This window comes from Triticum urartu, chromosome 4A (genome assembly GCF_056163025.1).
Source record: "Triticum urartu cultivar PI428250 chromosome 4A, HENAU_Tu73, whole genome shotgun sequence".
Classification (NCBI taxonomy): Eukaryota; Viridiplantae; Streptophyta; class Magnoliopsida; order Poales; family Poaceae; genus Triticum; species Triticum urartu.
This window is the reverse complement of record NC_141876.1, coordinates 485,729,823-485,749,599: the sequence shown is the minus strand read 5'-3', so window position 1 is coordinate 485,749,599 and position 19,777 is coordinate 485,729,823. Positions and strand designations below refer to the sequence as shown.

General features: G+C 50.4%; 1 pseudogene; it reads left to right on the top strand.

Moving 5' to 3' along the window:
• The first annotated feature begins 2,209 nt into the window (after positions 1-2,209).
• Positions 2,210-12,166, top strand: LOC147976254 (ubiquitin-ribosomal protein eL40A fusion protein-like; annotated as a pseudogene).
• Positions 12,167-19,777: the final 7,611 nt, after the last annotated feature.

Below are 19,777 nucleotides of genomic sequence, written 5' to 3'. Positions count from 1 at the left end.
AGTCAACCATCAACTCGCAACTGGGACGCGTCGTACTTTTTTGTAGTTGCCCTAGTTGTAAGTCAACATCGACTCGCAACTAAGAGGCGTCTTTTTTAGTAGTGGCCCCAGTTGCATGTCGACCATCGGCTCGCAAACTAGGGTGTGGGCGTATGTTTTACGGGAGTCAAGGGTTGACTTGCAACCCGAAACATAAAACTAGGACTTTTTTTAGTTTGTGGGTGTCACACTTCTGCTAGTAAACACCAACTCGCAGGGATCCTTTTACAAATTGGTTTTTAACAATTGTCATATATTTTTATTTTTTTGTCAACTATTTTTAATCATAATTATTGTATAATCATTTTTAAACTAAACTAGGCATGTTGTTTATTTCATCCCAATTGCAAGTCCACCCTTGACTCGCAACTGGGCTTGTAGTATTGTAGTTGTCTCAGTTGCAAGTTCACCCTCGACTCGTAACTAGGCCCACAGTTTTGTTGTTGTCCTTGTTGCAAGTCCACCCTCCGACACACAACTCACCCATTTGTTTTCCTAGTTGCAAGTGCATCCTCGACTCGCAACTGGAATGGTAGTTTTGTGTAGTTGTTCCAGTTGCAACTCCACCCTCGACTCGCAACTTGGGCAAAGGTTTTGTAGTTGCCCCAGCTGCAAATCAAGACTTGACTGTAAATCGGGCTTTTCCATAGGTTGTAGTTGCACCCGGGGGCCCCGACCCAGTTGCATGTCAACTATCGACATGCAACTGGTCTTTTTCGTAGGTTGTAGCTGCCTCAGTTACAAGTCAGCTCTTGACATGCAACCAACGCTTTTTTATAGTTGTAATTACCCAGTTGCAACTACAATCCTCGACAGACAACTAAGGCTCTCTCTGTGGTTGTAGCTACCCCAAGACCCAGGTGCAAGTCAAGCATCGACTCGCACCATGGACGGGGGGAGGGGGAGGGAGGAGGCGTCGAAAAATAGGTGTGTGTGAGGATGTTTTTTTGTTTGAGTTTATGTTTTAGCATGGGATGTTCTTTTTGCAGTTTTTGCACTTTTCATATAATCGGACATTTTTTTAAACATGTGAGTATTTTTTTAACTTGTGAACATTTTTTCTTATTCATGAATAATTTTTTTAGTTCATAAATATTTAGGATCTAGGGGACATTTTTTTGAATAGATGAACATTGTTTTCAAATTCACGACCATTTTTTGAATCCATAAAAATTGAACTCACGATTTTTTCGGAATCACAAATATTTTGGAACTTGTGAACATTTTAAAAAAAACGAGTTTTTAAATCAGGAACATTTTTTCTATTCTCCAGTTCACGAACATTTTTTCAAATTAGTGGATAATATTTAAATTCATCAACTTTTAGTAAAATATTTACTTGAAAAATGTTAGCTTTTTACCCCAAAAGCACTTACACGTTTCGAAAAAAGTATATTTAGTACCTGCGTAAATGCTATTTGCAGGATACCTATTTTTTCTTGAGGTTAGTGTGGTACCTTGTTTTTCAATAGACACGGCACAAGTGCTCTAGGTAGATATGGACCTGCCTAACTAAAGCTGCCCAAACTCGCAAGAGAAAAACACCTAAAAAACTTGAAAGAAAAAAAACTAAAGCGGCTCAAGTGGAAGACGTGAGCTACGTAGCGTGTGATATACTACATAGTAGTTTTGGGCTCGACTAACGATGGTGGCAGAATAAAATTTTATTAGGCTGGATGTTAACGATGTGAGACAACAAACAAAAGGTACCAGAAAAGACAAACAAAAACAATACAAATAGTTGCTAATGTCATCTTAGATGTGACATAGTTATGTCACATCTATATGAGTTCTAGACACACTCTTTAAAAAAATGGCATCATTTGATATAGCCAAACAACTAAAATTGTCAGCTCGACATGCCACCCCTTTGAGCGAATGTTCCCACCTAACCTTATACCAGTAAAAAACAGGCGGAACAAATTTCCGATTGGCGTGCCACCATTAGAGCGCCGGACTGCAACTCCGGGAGGTAGGGTTTCGGTGCATACGACACGTGGTGGGCGTGCCCAAGGATATATAACGACCCGCCCTCCTGCAGCGCCGCCTTCGTTCTTCGCACCACCATCTCCTCCTCCAGTCGTCGCAAGCGCTATCCGGACAAGGGCGGGATCTCCGGAAGGAGAGAGAGGAAGCAGGGAGAGAGGCGAGGGAGCGGAGGACCGACGAGATGCAGATCTTCGTGAAGACGCTGACGGGGAAGACCATCACCCTAGAGGTCGAGAGCAGCGACACCATCGACAACGTCAAGGCCAAGATCCAGGACAAGGAAGGTATGGGCTTCTTACTCCGTCGCCCTCCATTTCCTCGAGCATCGAGGTTGAATCCTCCGATTTTGGATTTTGGCTTTGGTTGATCTGCTTTGTGGTGTGTTGTGAATCGATGGCAGGCATCCCTCGGGACCAGCAGCGCCTCATCTTCGCTGGGAAGCAGCTGGATGATGGCTGCACCTTGGCCGACTACAACATCCAGAAGGAGTCCACGCTGCACCTCGTGCTTCGCCTCCGCGGGGGCACCCGGATCGAGCCCAGCCTCAAGGAACTCGCTCAGAAGTACAACTAGAAGAAACTGATCTGCCGCAAGTAACGAATTCAGCCCTGCACCGTTCTCAAATTAGTTGGCTTTCGTTCAACCTTGCATATGAGTCGATGTTTTGAGCGTGCGAACTGTCTAAAATTCGATAAAAGTTGCTGCTTTGTAGATGGGTGTGGTTGTAGTTATACAAGAGGGTGTCTGTGCATGCATGTAATATTGTTTGGGCCTTATGACATGTTCATCTTCTAGTTTGAATTAATGAAGGGGCTAAGAAGTAGAATCAATAGGCAAGGAGTTGTATTGACAGATTCATTGGTATGCAATACTTAGTTATGTTCCATCTTTTTCCTTTTATCCCCTTGCATCCTGGCATTGAGAATCTGATCATGATTTGTGATGATTGATAAGAAAAGTCCCATATTTACTAGTACCATGTTCTTTTTAGCCGATTGCTCATTCCTTGGTGTTCCGTCAGGTTTGTTTTGTTTATCTTCTCAGAACAATTGCCTGGCTTTTTTGGCTGTTGGCTGCGGAGATATCCGTTAATTAGGCCTATCGTTTGTGAACCGCCCTATGAGGAAAAAAAATTACTGTCTGAAGTGCTGCTTTCAAGAACATTACTGCGGTGTTTGGAATGGCAAGATGATGGGGCCTTTCAGAATTTGTGGAGAGGCAAGACATATTAAGGAGAGAGAGATGGGGACACGTACGGACGCGCCCTCTCCGCTTCCGCCCGCTCCCACCATCGCCCCTATCTTGCCGGCGGCGGGCTACTCCAGCCCCCGCTGGACACCCTCGTCGCGGGCTGCCCCTAGCCCTCTCGGGCTGGACTTCAATGACAGCCCCCTGTCCTCCCCCTCCCCTTCCCCACCTACCGCTGCGGCTTGCTTCATGGCGGCAGCCATCTCTGCACCGGCCTACCGTGCCGCTGCATCTGCCGGTGTCAGCCCCTCCCCCGCCTCCGCTCGTTGTGCCTCTTCTTTAGGCGCAACTGATGTTGGGCTTCCGCGCGTGGGCATCTACACAGACCCCTCCCCGGGTCTCGATGCTGGCGTCCACAGCACGCTGCTTCCTCCTCCGGGCGGCATTCATGAGGCCCCTCCATCCTCGGGAAGTGGATCCTCCCCATTCGTGCCGCCTGCTCCCGCTGCGCCATAGATCAGCCATGGTGCTTGGACGGTGCACAGGAGTAAAAGCTCCTGGAAAAGGCTGCGCCGGGCTCAGCGTCTGGATGAGCAGCGCCGCCTTCATGGCGGCATTTACTCCCCTGGCTTTGGCTCTCCGTGCCACTCCGGTCCGGTCTCCTCGACGCCCTTCCTCGCCCTTCTTAAGGAGAGGGTTGCTGGCTGTTGCTTCAAGTGCCTTCCCCCCCTCCACCGTGTTCGCAGCTGCACCGCCACCGCTCCCACTTGCCTGCTTTGCGGCGTTTCTGGCCACAGGGCACGGCAATGCTCTTCGGCCCCCAAGCAGTCCGCCCCCAGCCGCGTTGAGTTCCCGCCTGAACACCCCCTCTCCTCCCGTCAGCCGGCTTCCACGCGCTTGACCTTCCCCCCAGGCCACCCCTCCTTGCTCCATCAGCCTGCCTCCACCCGCCTATCCCCTCCCGATCTGGCACCTCCAGGCCCCCGCCGTCTCCCTCACGCCGTTTTGTCCACTTGCCTGTCGCTCCTTGGACCGGTGCCTTGCTTCCCGGTGCGTGCACATCCCTCTCGCCCGGTGCCTGTGCCGGCCATGGATTCGGCGAGAATCCCTGGCGATGCCGAGAACCACCCCGAGTTTGTCTCTGGTGTGGCTCCCTTCTCCTCGGTGATGCACTCCGCCGAGCACTTCTGCGAGAGACATGGCGCCATCCTCGTCACCCACGGCAACCGGCCGCGCCTGCGCGTTGGCCAGGTCTGTGATGTGACCGCGCGCCGTTTCGATCTCGCTTCGGGCGCGTTCTCCGTCGCCATGCTGGCTCACGTCGGCCACTTCTTCGTCCTCTTCAACGACGCAGTCGTTCGCAACATCGCCACCACCATGCCGGACACTCTGCGGGTGGGAGCCACCTCGCTGGGTTTCCATCCCTGGATGCGCTTCATTGGCGCGTCCCTGGCGCATCTGCCTTTCCGTGCCCGTGTCTGCCTGGAGGGCGTGCCGGAGCACGGACGCCAGCTTGAGACGGTGGCTGTCCTCTTCAAGAACAACTGCCTGATGGACTGCATCGATGACATCCACCCCACCGACCAAGATGCTGCTTACTTCTGCGTCTGGATTTGGACGGCTGACCCTAAGGGCATCGCTCGCCGGGGTTCGTTGGGCCTTGAGGAGCGGCCACGCGCTGCCTCGCCGCTGCTCGACTTCCCCGAACTCGGCATCTCCGAGCCGCCGCCATCCCATGATGGCCCGGCGAACGTCCTGTCCTACCCGGTTCTCCTCCACCTTGACAAGGTGTGGGACTACACACCACACTCCCCCATCTCCGGCGCCAGCAGCCACTCGGCTCAGAGTGGCATCCCTTCCAGTGGCTCTGATGGCGATGACTTGCTGCCCCGCAAGCGCTCCTTCGGGTGGCGCTACGCCTACGAGGACAACCCAAGGCATCCTTCGCGCTGCCCTGCTCACTTGCGTCTTGGCCCGCGGCGCCGTGACCCCTCCCCGGACGGTGGTAGCGGCGGCTCGACGGGCGGCCGGCCCGGTGTGCGCCGGACTCTGTACGATGCCGGCTCCTCTGGCGCGTCCGGCGGGGCGAGCGGCCAGGCCGGCCTTCGTTGGCAACATCGGGTGGCGGCGCCGACAGACCTCCGCGCCTGTTGGTGATGGCGACATCATCGTTGACGGACTGCTAACGCCGTCGCCCACGGTCAGCTCCTCCCCGCCTGGCTTGGAGAGCATGGCTGCTGCGCGGGAGGCCAACGTTTTGTCGCTTCTGCCAGCCCCCGCCGCGCTCCCTGCTCCACCCGCGCACCCTCCTACACTCTTGCAGTCCGACAGCTCCGCTTTTGCTGCCCATGATACACTGCTTCCACCACATTCTGGGCAATCTGCACCACATTGCTCTGCCAGCCCTGCTGCTATGCGTGCTGTTGGCTCTACCCCTGATGCTGCCCCCGATGCGAACCCCACTTTGGCTGCCCCCTTGTCCACGCCGCTGTAACCTCCAGACAGTGTGCCTGTCGTTTCCAGCCGTTGTGTGTAGCCACTTGACCAGGATGCTGACCGGTATTCGGTCAGCGCTCTCCTGCACCACCAGCACGATGTGGCCCTCGCGAATCCGGCGCCTGGCCACCCCGGCCCAATGGGCACGGCCCAGGAGATGGTAATCACTTCTGTCAACTATGCTGTTGGGCTGCCTCTTCCCTCCCAGCCCACTGGGCCTCATGCCGCCTCCGCTGACGCTACCACCACTCTAGCTATTGCCGTGCAGGGCCTCTCTGTTGACCCCGTGCTCTCCCCTGCTTTGCCATTCCTTTCTGCAATCAGCACCGCTATCCAGCCACCGCTCATCCCTTCCCCCCCTCCCATGCGCCAGCCGCCGGCACTGCAGGCGTCCACCCCGGTGAGGCGCACCATCCGTAGGCTTGCCGGGCAGCCTGCCGCCAGCCTGTCCATCATCGAGCGGGCATGCAGCGTGCTCCGCAAGAAGTGGGGGATCGCGGCTGACCTCGACGACAAGGCCACGGAGGAAGTCATGATGCAAAGCTTCCTCGACATGTTCACGGATCCCCTCAGTGCCGAGGAGATCGAGGCGGTGAAGGCCCTCTTCTCCTCCGTCCAGCTGACCAAAGGAAGGCCAAGCTCCAAGGGGCGCCCCGCGGCCGTTTGCCGGCTGCGGGACCGTCGTGGTGCTGCCTAGGGTGGCCTCTGATGTGCGCCATCGACGACAACTCCATGCTTGCCTCGCCTCCATGCTCGCAGAACCACCAGCGGGTGTCTGCAGTTGTATCTGCTTCCTTCTATGTACTAGATTTCCCTTGCTTTTCGTCAGTTACAACATTCTACCTGCTAGTCTCCTTTTCGTCAGTTATAGCACTCTACCTGCTAATCTCCCCTCGTTGTTCGACAGCCTCTCCCTTGTACTCCATCTTAATTCAGTCCCCCCCCGTGTGTCATGGTGTATCAATGAGTGAGCACAACTGTACCATCCTCAATTGGAACGTCCGAGGCCTCAACAACCCCGCTCGTCGCCAAGTTGTCTGTAATCTTGTTGCTCAAACTCGCTCCTCTGTTGTGTGCCTACAAGAGACTAAGCTCGCTCACATCGACCGCTCGATTGTGCTCGAACTCCTTGGGAATGGCTTTGCTGACTCATTCTGCTTCCTCCCGGCTGATGGCACCAGAGGAGGGATCCTCTTGGCTTTCTCCTCCGACCTTTTTGTCATCACGAGCTCTAATGCCACAACTCATACGATCTCTTCTTCCGTCTCCATGCGTGCTTCGGCTGCCTCCTGGAGCATCTCCGTGGTTTATGGCCCCCAAACAGACAATGACAAGTTCAACTTCATCTCCGAGCTACGCTCTCTGAAAGCAACCATGCTGTCCTCTTGGGTTCTCCTGGGAGACTTCAATCTTCTATGCCGTGCTGATGACAAAAGCAATGGTGCCATAAACAGGCGTCTCATTAACAGTTTCCGGTCAGCTCTGAACTTCCTTGAGCTCGACGAGCTGTGACTTCACGGTCGCCGCTACACTTGGGCTAGCTCCTGCCCGCAGCAGACTAAAACCAAGATTGACCATGTCTTCTGCTCTACTGATTGGAATCTCCTTTTTCCCCAATGCCACATGCGTGCCACCTCCTCCTCTATATCTGACCACTGTGCTATGCTCCTCACTGGTCAAGTTAACCACAGGAAGTTGTCCGGGTTCCGTTTTGAGAACTACTGGCTTAAAATTCGAGGATTCATGGCCGCTGTTTCTGAATCGTGGCAGGCGCGGTCACTCACAGCGACTCCATGTGCAGATTGCACGGCAAGTTATCCCGCCTCGCCAAATCCCTTCAGCTTTGGAGCCGTCGGCGCGTGGGAAACATCACCCTACTGTCCGCGATTGCTGATCTGGTCATTCTGGGCCTCGACTCTGCTCAGGACGGCCGCGATCTGTCCATCACGGAGATGGGTCTCCGGCTGCACCTCAGGCACAAGATCCTTGGTCTGGCTGCCATCCAGCGGGTGCGTATCCGCCAATGCTCTCGCATCCTCTACCTGCGTGCCAATGAGGACGATTCCAAGCTCTTCCACATCAAGGCTAACGAACGAAGAAGACGAAATTTCATCCCGGTTCTGGACAATGGTGAGGCCCAGCTCACCCTGCAGGCTAACAAGCAAAAGGTGCTTTTTGACCACTGCAGAAGCATGATCGACACCCCAACCCCCAGGGAGTGTTCGATCAATTGGGAATTCCTGGATATGCCGAGGCACGATCTTTCTGCTTTGGAGATGGACTTCACTGAGGAGGAAATCGAGGCAGCCGTTTTTGATTTGCCATCTGGGAAAGCTCTAGGACTGGACGGATTTACCGCTGATTTCTACAAGTATTGCTGGAGCATTATCAAGGGCGATTTGATCAGTGCCCTCAATCAACTTTTCTCTCTTAGAGGCAATCGCTGGAACCTGCTCAACTCTGCCTTCATTACCCTTCTGCCTAAATCTCCTGACGCAAGCAAGATTAAGGATTTCAGGCCCATCAGCCTCATGCATTCTATTGGCAAGATCGTCTGCAAACTCTTGGCAAACCGGTTGGCCCCTCTATTGCACCGGATATTGCCACACTTGCAAAGTGCATTCATCAAGAACCGCAGCATCCAAGACAATTTCCTGTATGTCAAAAACACGGTTAGACTGCTGCACCAATCCAAGGATCCGGCCCTTCTGTTGAAGCTATACATCGCCGGTGCGTTTGACTCAGTTTCCTGGAGATATATGTTCGAGCTCATGACAGCCATTGGTTTTGGCCCAAGATGGTGTGACATCATGGCTATTATGTGGACCTCTGCATCTTCTCGGATCATGGTCAATGGGCAGCTTGGTTCTCCCTTCTTCCATCAAAAAGGGTTGCGGCAGGGCGACCCTGTCTCCCCAATGTTGTTTACTATCGCAATTGCCCCCTTCACTGGCTGCTGGAGAAGGCTTGTTCGGCTGGTGCACTGTCCGCGTTGCAGCTGCCTCCTTCCAGGTTGCGTGTCAGCCTTTATGCCGATGATGTAGCTCTTTTCGTTGCTCCTACGCCTCATGATGTCGCCACCACCAAGGAGATCCTTAGGGTTTTTGGCTCTGCTTCTGGGCTGAAGGCCGATGTGCAAAAAAGTGCCTTCCTCCCCATTGCCTGTGATGATATCGATTTGGCCTCCTTGCTTCAGCATTTCCCGGTACCCCTCGGTCAGTTCCCGTGCAATTACCTTGGACTGCCTCTACACCATAACAAGATTACTAGAGCTGACATTCAACCGACCATTGACAAAATGGCCTCCAGATTGCAAATTTGGAGAGGCAAGCTACTCTACAGAGATGCGCGCCTGAAGCTTGTTAACTCTGTCCTCTCTGCCATTCCAGTTCACCTTCTCTCTGTTTTCAAACTTGATGGGTGGGCTCTCAAACAAATGGATAAGCTTCGGAGGAACTTTTTGTGGCGCTCCAAACCTGATTCCGACAAGGGCATGGCTCTCGTCAACTGGAGCATTGTTTGTCGCCCCAAGCGGCTGGGGGGCCTTGGGGTGCTCGATATCCAACGCTTCAGCAGAGCTCTTTGTCTCAGGTGGAAATGGCTTGCCTGGACTGACAAGGAGCGCCCCTGGGCCGGCACCGAGATTCCATGCGACAAGGATGACATTGCACTATTCTATGCCTCCACCACGGTGGCCATCGAAAATGGACTGACTGCCAACTTTTGGAATGACAGGTGGCTCAACGGACATGTGCCACGGCTCCTTGCTCCAGATATCTTCAGGCTGTGCTCCCGCAAGAATATCTCTGTCTATGATGCCATCTCTAATAATAAGTGTCTGCTAGGCTTACATCGGATCTCTGACATCTCGCGGCTTCACCAGTTTGCTCTGCTTTGGAACCAAATTCGGCAGGTAACGCTTGACCCTCTCACTGCTGACTCCATTTCCTGGGTATGGAACAGCTCCAAGTCCTACTCAGCTTCTTCTGCATACCAGTGCCAATTCCTTGGATCGTTCTTCCCAAGATGGTTTGATAGGCTGTGGACTGCGAAGGTGGAAGCCAAGTGCAAATTCTTCATGTGGCTGTGGCTGCGGGGTCGGATCCTTACGGCCAACAACCTTGCCATCAGGGGAATTCCTCATGATGATATCTGTTGCTTCTGCGACCAGGCCGATGAGACGCCCACCCATCTAATCCTAACATGCCCTTTCGCCAGGGGCGTCTGGACCATGGTAAGAAACAGCCTTGGCCAGCCTGCTCTTGCAATGAACGCTCAGACCGCGACTTCCATCAAGCACTGGTGGGACGACTTGACCTCGGGCCTGTGAAGGAGGGCCAAGAGAGTGGCCATTTATACGGTTTGGAACATCTGGAAGGAACGGAACAGGCGGGTATTCGAGCATCATCCGCTCCAGGAAGCTGCTATCCTCCACCTCATCAAGCAAGACCTTTCTCTTCCTTCGCTCTCAGCTAGCTGGCTTTCTAATGTACAGAATGCACCTGAACCTGAGCCTGATTGATTGATTGATTCTTGTACTCCTAGCTATGGGTACTACGTTCTTCGTACACCCAATATGTGTCATGTAACTGAATATCTATATGTTTGTTTGTTTTTTTCTCCTCCTTAATATATTAAGGCAGTTCTTCTGCCGGTTCCTCAAAAAGAAAGAACATTACTGCCCGCAGTGCTGATTTTTTTGTGTTTACCTCCTTCCATTACTGCTATTTGGTAGCCAAAGTGCTTAATCAAGCATGCACTCTGTCTATTACCTTTGCTTAGGTGATAAGTCATTCACAGGAATTTGGTGTTTATGATGTAGCTAACATTTCTCACTATGTTGTATTGTAGGTGCTATTCACGCCTTCCGCTCAGGGCTACGAATTGCCGCAAGAAGAAATGTGGCCATAGCAACCAGGTGAGCCTTGTTTTCTCTTATCATCAAAGAAACTGCAAGTGTTACAGTCATTTAGGTTAGCAAGGTCCATGTTCTTCTCCTTAGTGATGTTAACCCAATATGATTTATGATGCTTGTCTCATAGTTAGTTTCACTGCGTCTGATGACACTAGCATATTTGACCATATCGGGCTTCTCGATCAGACAATTGATCTTATGTTATGCCTGGATGCTTTAAATTGCCCCCCCTGCAACATGTGCCCTGCTAAACTATCTTCTCATGTATAGATATTTCTGACATTTGGAGCAGATAAAATAAGTTCTGTTTCTTTATGTAATCCATTGTCCATATTCATCTAATGTATTTTCTCTAACCAATTATCGTCAGCTGCGGCTGAAGTCGAAAAGGCGTTGGTTTTGTTGAAGAGCCACACATCAGTTGAATCGGCTATCTACTTGTCTCACCTTATCAAGACTGACAGAAATTTTAAATGTCTTGGTGTAATGTTCCTGTTGGATTTGGAGCATTGTCTCTTTTGAACAGTTGGTTATGTTTCGCTGCATGCTTAGGACATGTGATGATTGTAATATGGCAGCTTAACTCTTTTTGGCTGGATTGAGAACTTACCTAATTTCTATACATGTTGCTCTGTTTTCAATCTTGCATCGACTGCTGATGTTGGACCTTTGTGTTGCCTGATATGCTAGATCCTTGATTGGATTACTAGAATGATTGAATCCTTCCCATCTGTTTCCGCCTTTTCCATGAAATAGGTCATGGTTTTGACAGTCATTTAATGACAATTTTATCTCCCTGTTCCAAATGAGATTCTGCTGAGTATATCGAGCTGTAATTTGTAAATGGGTGCGACAGTGCATCACATACATGGGGTTTCCAGTGGTTATCAGCCCCGGATGCTTTGGCTTAGCAAAGGAACAAATCTAGAATTAGAGAGCTTTATCGCATTGTAATGTTCCCTGCTGGCTTGAACACATTGTTTTGGTAGCATACTGAAGAATTAGAGAGCTTTATCGCATTGTAATGTTCCCTGCTGGCTTGAACACATTGTTTGGTGGCATAGTGAAGAAATGCAAATTAATATGGTAAGTTAAATTTCGTGGCTGGACCGTCCAGTAGTATGCTGCTCTCCTTTTTCACCGGAACACTTGAGAAATGTTAGATGTGTATAGTTCCTTTCGGTACATCCCCATTATATAAGGGCCTTTTCTACACTTTACCACACATGTATATGTTCTGGTCTTTGGCCCTTAGTAAAGCTAGTTGCTGATTATCCAACATGGTATCAGATGCTAGGCTGGCCCCTTCCTCCCGCACGCTGCAACTCCATGCCCCTCGTTCCTAGCCTGCTCGCCTCCATCTCGTCCGGCAGCCGCCCCGTCCGGCGGTCGTCCCATCCGGCCGCCGCCCTGCTCGGCCGCTGCTCCGTCCAGCGCCGTCTTGCCCGGCCTCCCCGTCTGGCGCTGCAGCCGCTGCCTCGTCCGCCGCCCCGTCCGGCAACTGCGGGCGTTGTCCCGCTCGGCTCCGCCTCTGGCTAGCGCTGTCGAGGCTGGCTAGCGGCTTGGGCTGCTGCTGCTCCGTCCAGCTGCTGCCTCTCCTCTGTGACCGGCCGCCGCCCCTCCTATTCTGCTCCGGCCGGCTGCGGGCGTTGCTGTCCTCGGGCAATGCCGGTCCTCCTTCGTCCGCTCTCCTCGGGCTCTACTGGTCCCCGATCCAGATCGGGCCTAGTTCGCCCGCTCGATCCCCCGCTCGGTCTCTAGCCTCGTGAGCGGTTCTGCCCGATCCAGATCGGGCCTCCTGTAGCAGTTGACTCCAAAAAAAGCTCCACATGTCTTCGTCGGGCTATGTCGTTGTCCCTTGGTGCTCGGTGATCTTCAATGGCACCAACTATGCTGAGTTTGCGGGCTTCATGCGTATTCATATGCGCGGTGCTCTTCTGTGGGGTGTTCTCTCTGGTGAGGTCCCCTGTCCGCCATCCTGTTGCGCCCGTGGCCCCAATACCCCCGGTGCCACCGGTCCTTGCTGCTGATGCTTCTCAGGCTGACCGGGATGCAGCCAAGGCTCTCGATGATGATGCAGTTGATGCTTATGACCAGCAGGTATCAGCTTATTCAGATGCTCTCTCTGTATATCGTGATGCTCTATCTTCCCACACTCAGTGGTGCAATGATGATGCTCGTGCTGCTGCTATTCTCACTGCGAGTGTCCTCCCTCAGTTTGCTTCGAAGTTCATGGGACTTGGCACAGTTGCCGCCATGTGGTCTTATCTCTGTCAGCGCTATCAGCCCTCTGATGATGCTCTTTACCTATCTCTGGTGCGTCAGGAGCACGCACTCCAGCTGAAAGAACATGCGGTGCCCCCATGTTTGGTTTTGGTAATTGATGACAATCTCTATGGACTAATGGTTGCCTTGAGTTATATTTGAAGGTTTTGTAGGCTTTTCTTGGAGTACATGTGTTGGTTTCAAGGAGAGTTTGTGTCGACCAAGGTGTTATTCAAGGAATTATCCAAAGATTGGTCATGTAAGAGTTGAGCTTATTGCAAGCATGTCTTGAAGAAGACGATTGTGTGATCATTCATGTCTACCTTCAAGACATCATTCAAATGAAGAGAATTGGAAAGGTTCAAGGATGATCAAGACTAAGTCAAAAGAGTGAATCAAGTTGATCAACTCACAAAGCGCAGAAGATGTACCGAGAGGGATCAAGTGATCCCATGGTATGGTAAGAATTGTCAATTACGCTTTGTGTACTAACCCATGGTCTTCGTGAGAGTTCTTTGTGGGGTTAGGTTGCGGTGTGCAAGTTCAAGTGGAGCATCACGAAGAGATCAAATGCTTGAAGCTTGCCGTCCTTTGTGGTGATAATGGACTTGTGAAGATGTGCGGAAGAGTGGCTCACCCATAGTGGAGTATGGGGGAGCAATCAACTAGTCTTCATCGAGTCAACACAATCAAGAAAGGTGGTCCAACTTGAGGGAGTCAAGATTGTCATCATCTAGCTCAAGTGGACCATGTGCAAGGCAAAGGTTTGCCCTTGATAGGTTTTCTATTTTACCGGTCTCATGATGGTAGTTGGGAGACCGGGTTATAGGATCGATTGCCGTACTATCAAGGGGGGCTCTCGATGAGTAGCTTGATGGTATCGTTCGTAGAGAGCTCAAACCATTGCATCCTTGCATCATCTTTATTGGTTCTTGTTTGGTTCTCTTTGTGAGTCTTAGAGCTTATGGTCATCTTGATGACAATCTTGAGTTCATCAAAAACGGAGTTCACATGCATCTTCTATGTTGTTTTCGATGTTGGAGGTTTTGCCGGTTCTTCTCGGCTGGAGGTTTCACTCCTCTATTTATGGTCATCTTCTATGCTGTTTTGATGCTACTCGTCATCTTGTTTCCAACAAGCTTGAGTTTGCTCAATTCGGAGCTCATATGCAGAAGTTATGGCAGTTCTGGTTTTCTTGAGAGTGGTTTTTGTCTGGTCCCAGCGGTAGTACCGCGTGCCCCAGCGGTAGTACCGCTTGGAGCTCTCAGCCGTTGTACCGCTGCTTCCGGGCGGTGGTACCGCCAACTTGCTCAGCAAAGACTTGGGCGGTTGTTCCGGCCAGGCACCGCCCAAGTACCGGTCAGGCCTCTGTTTTGATGCGGTACTCGGGCGGTGGTGGCCCGGTTGGTCCGGTCGTACCGGTACCACCGGTGTCCGGAGCAGTTCGACCGCTCAGGACTTAGCCGCCCGAGCGCTCAAGGCCATGCGGTTGCACCGGCCCGGTACCGCTCGACTACCGCACTCAGGGGTGACTCCCTTCTGTTCCTATGCGGTGGTTGAGCGGTGGCTGGGCGGTTGGTCCGGTTGTTCTTCTCAACCGGTGCTACCGCCTGGTCGCCCGGTTGTACCGCCTGGTAGGGTTCTGCACGTATACTGTGAGTCCCGATTGTACCGGGACCAGGAGCGGTAGTACCGCTCGTGTGTGGGCTGAGCACATAACGGTTGGATTTTCCCCCTCCTATAAAAGGGGGTCTTCTTCCCCATTGAACCTAACCCTTTTGAGCTCGTGTTCTTCCCCCTTTGTAGACCTTCTTTGAGCTTGCTAACTCTCATTCCCTCCATGGATTCTTGCTAGTTTTTGAGGGAAAAGAGAGAGGAGATCTAGATCCACATTTCCACCAATCACTTTCTCCTCTATGTGAGGGGAACCCCTTGGATCTAGATCTTGGAGTTCTTGGTGTTCTCCTTCTTGTTCTTCCTCTCATTTTCCTTCCTAGCATTAGTTGCTCCGGTGGGATTTGAGAGAGAAGTACTTGGGCACTCCGTGTGCCCTTGCCATTGCATTTGGTGCATCGGTTTGAGTTCTCCACGGTGATACGTCGAAGTGAAGTTTGAGAAGCTTATTACTCTTGGGTGTTTGGGCACCCTAGAGCTTGTTCCTCTTGGGTGCCTTGGCGCCCTAGACGGTTGGTGTTGTTCGGAGCTCAATCATTGTGGTGTAAAGCTCTGGGCAAGCGTCGGGGTCTCCAATTAGGTTGTGGAGATCGCCTCGAGCAATTTGACGGGTACCGGTGACCGCCCCCAAGGGTTGCCAAAGTGTACGGGTTCGGTGACCGCCCCCAAGGGTTGCCATTTGTACGGGTTCGGTGACCGCCCTCAAGGGTCCCTTAGTGGAATCACGGCATCTTGCATTGTGCGAGGGCGTGAGGAGATTACGGTGGCCCTAGTGGCTTCTTGGGGAGCATTGTGCCTCCACACCGCTCCAAACGGAGATTAGCATCCGCAAGGGTGTGAACTTCGGGATACATCATCGTCTCCGCGTGCCTCGGTTATCTCTTACCCGAGCTCTTTACTTATGCACTTTACTTTGTGATAGCCATATTGTTTCTTGTCATATATCTTGCTATCACATAGTTGCTTATCTTGCTTAGCATAAGTTGTTGGTGCACATAGGTGAGCCTAGTTGTTTTAGATTTTGTGCTTGACAAATTAACCGCTAGGTTTATTCCGCATTTGTTCAAGCCTAAATCTTAATTGTTTTAAAACGCCTTTTCACCCCCCTCTAGGCGACATCCACGATCTTTCACCAGCAAGGTGATTCCTCCGTTGATGACTTCTATTCACAGTGCTCTGCCATCTGGCGCCAGCTTGACTCTCTTCGGACAGTTGTTTGTGGGACTTGCCGTTGCTGTCAGACTACGCGGTCCGATTTGGAGTTTCAGAGGGTCCATGAGTTCTTATCTCGCCTCCGCTCTGAGTTTGAGCCTCCACGTGCTCACTTGTTTGCTCGTGGTCGTGTTCCTATCTCAGAGGTGCTTGATGAGCTTCGTGCCGAGGAGACCTGCCTTCGCTCTGCTGGTTTGCTTGCGGTTCCGTCAGTATTGGCTTCCCGAGCTCCTGTGTCGCCTTCTCGTCTCACCGCTCCACCGCTCCTACCTACTCCTTCAGGGGGTGGGTCGCCCTCCTCATGCTGAGAAGGGCATGTCGCACCGTGACACCTTCTGTGGTTACTACTGTTGGGGAACGTCGTAATTTCAAAAAAATTCCTACGCCCACGCAAGATCATGGTGATGCATAGCAACGAGAGGGGAGAGTGTGTCCACGTACCCTCGTAGACCGAAAGCGGAAGCGTTAGCACAACGCAGTTGATATAGTCGTACGTCTTCACAATCCGACCGATCAAGTACCGAACGTACGGAACCTCCGAGTTCAGCACACGTTCAACTCGATGACGTCCCTCGACCTCCGATCCAGCCGAGCTTTGAGGGAGAGTTCCGTCAGCACGATGGCGTGGTGACGATGTTGATATTCTACTGTCGCAGGGCTTCACCTAAGCAGTGCTACAATATTATCGAGGTGGACTATCGTGGAGAGGGGCACCGCACATGGCTAAAAGATCTAAGAGATCAATTGTTGTGTCATGGGGTGCCCCTCTCCTCCGTATATAAAAGAGGGGAGGAGAGGGCCGACCAAGGGGAGGAGGCACGCCCAAGGGGGGAGTCCTACTCCCACCGGGAGTGCGACTCCTCCTTTTCCTATTTGGAGAGGGAGAGGGAAGGAAGAGGAAGGAGGGAGGAAGGAAAGGGGGGCCGTCCCCCCTCCCAATTCGGATTGGGCTTGGGGGGGCTCCCTTGCTCCTTTCCCCTCCTTTCCACTAAAGCCCATTAAGGCCCATATACCTCTCGGGGGGTTCCGATGACCTCCCGGTGCTTCGGTATTATTCCGGTATCCAAATATAGTCGTCCAATATATCGATCTTTACGTCTCGAACATTTTGAGACTCCTCGTCATGTCCATGATCACATCCGGGACTCCGAACTACCTTCGGTACATCAAAACACATAAACTCATAATACAACCGTCATCGAACTTTAAGCGTGCGGACCCTACGGGTTCGAGAACTATGTAGACATGACCGAGACACGTCTCCGGTCAATAACCAATAGAGGAACGTGGATGCTCATATTGGCTCCTACATATTCTTCGAAGATCTTTATCGGTCAAACTGCATAACAACATATTTTTGTTCCCTTTGTCATCGGTATGTTACTTGCCCGAGATTCGATCGTCGGTATCTCAATACCTAGTTCAATCTCATTACCGGCAAGTCTCTTTACCCGTTCCGTAACACATCATACCGCAACTAACTCATTAGTTGCAATGCTTGCAAGGCTTAAGTGATGTGTATTACCGAGTGGGCCCTGAGATACCTCTCCGACAATCGGAGTGACAAATCCTAATCTGGAAATACGCCAACCCAACAAGTACCTTCGGAGACACCTGTAGAGCACCTTTATAATCACCCAGTTACATTGTGACGTTTGGTAGCACACAAAGTGTTCCTCCGGTAAACAGGAGTTGCATAATCTCATAGTCATAGAAACATGTATAAGTCATGAAGAAAGCAATGACAACAAACTAAATGATCAAGTGCTAAGCTAACAGAATGGGTCAAGTCAATCACATCATTCTCCTAATGATGTGATCCCGTTAATCAAATGAAATCTCTTTGTCTATGGCTAGGAAACATAACCATCTTTGATCAACGAGCTAGTCAAGTAGAGGCATACTAGTGACACTCTGTTTGTCTATGTATTCACACATGCATTATGTTTCCGATTAATACAATTCTAGCATGAATAATAAACATTTATCATGATATAAGGAAATAAATAATAACTTTATTATTGCCTCTAGGGCATATTTCCTTTAGTCTCCCACTTGCACTAGAGTCAATAATCTAGATTACACAGTAATGATTCTAACACCCTTGGAGCCTTGGTGCTGATCATGTTTTGCTCGTGGAAGAGGCTTAGTCAACGGGTATGCAACATTCAGATCCGTATGTATCTTGCAAATCTCTATATCTCCCACCTGGACTTGATCCCGGATGGAGTTGAAGCGTCTCTTGATGTGCTTGGTTCTTTTGTGAAATCTGGATTCCTTTGCCAAAGCAATTGCACCATTATTGTCACAAAAGATTTTCATTGCACCTGATGCACTAGGGATGACACCTAGATCGGATATGAACTCCTTCATCCAGACTCCTTCATTTGCTGCTTCCGAAGCAGCTATGTAATCCGCTTCACATGTAGATCCCGCTACGACGCTTTGTTTAGAACTGCACCAACTGACAGCTCCACCGTTTAATAAAAACACGTATCCGTTTTGCGATTTAGAATCGTCCGGATCAGTGTCATAGCTTGCATCCACGTAACCATTTACGACGAGCTCTTTGTCACCTCCATAAACGAGAAACATATCCTTCGTCCTTTTCAGGTATTTCAGGATGTTCTTGACCGCTGTCAAGTGATCAACTCCTGGATTAGTTTGGTACCTCCCTGCTAAACTAATAGCAAGGCACACATCAAGTGTGGTACACAACATAGCATATATGATAGAGCCTATGGCTGAAGCATAGGGAACATCTTTCATTTTCTCTCTATCTTCTGGAGTGGTCGAGCATTGAGTCTTACTCAACTTCACACCTTGTAACACAGGCAAGAACCCTTTCTTTGCTTGATCCATTTTGAACTTCTTCAAAACTTTGTCAAGGTATGTGCTTTGTGAAAGTCCAATTAAGCGTCTCGATCTATCTTTATAGATCTTGATGCCCAATATATAAGCAGCTTCACCGAGGTCTTTCATTGAAAAACTCTTATTCAAATATCCTTTTATGCTATCCAGAAATTTTATATCATTTCCAATCAACAATATGTCATCCACATATAATATCAGAAATGCTACAGAGCTCCCATTCACTTTCTTGTAAATACAGGCTTCTCCAAAAGTCTGTATAAAACCATATGCTTTGATCACACTATCAAAACGTTTATTCCAACTCCGAGAGGCTTGCACCAGTCCATAAATGGATCGCTGGAGCTTGCACACTTTGTTAGCTCCCTTTGGATCGAAAAAACCTTCCGGTTGCATCATATACAAATCTTCTTCCAGAAATCCATTCAGGAATGCAGTTTTGACATCCATTTGCCAAATTTCATAATCATAAAATGCGGCAATTGCTAACATGATTTGGTCAGACTTAAGCATCGCTACGGGTGAGAAGGTCTCATTGTAGTCAATCCCTTGAACTTGTCGAAAACCTTTTGCAACAAGTCGAGCTTTATAGACAGTAATATTACCATCAGCGTCAGTCTTCTTCTTGAAGATCCATTTATTCTCGATGGCTTGCAGATCATCGGGCAAGTCAACCAAAGTCCACATTTTGTTCTCATACATGGATCCCATCTCAGATTTCATGGCTTCAAGCCATTTTGCGGAATCTGGGCTCACCATCGCTTCTTCATAGTTCATAGGTTCGTCATGGTCTAGCAACATAACCTCCAGAACAGGATTACCGTACCACTCCGGTGCGGATCTTACTCTGATTGACCTACAAGGTTCGGTAACAACTTGATCTGAAGTTTCATGATCATTATCATTAACTTCCTCACTAATTGGTGTAGATGTCACAGGAACCGGTTTCTGTGATGAACTACTTTCCAATAAGGGAGTAGGTACTGTTACCTCATCAAGTTCTACTTTCCTCACACTCACTTCTTTCGAGAGAAACTCCTTCTCTAGAAAGGATCCATTCTTAGCAACGAATGTCTTGCCCTCGGATCTGTGATAGAAGGTGTACCCAACTGTTTCTTTTGGGTATCC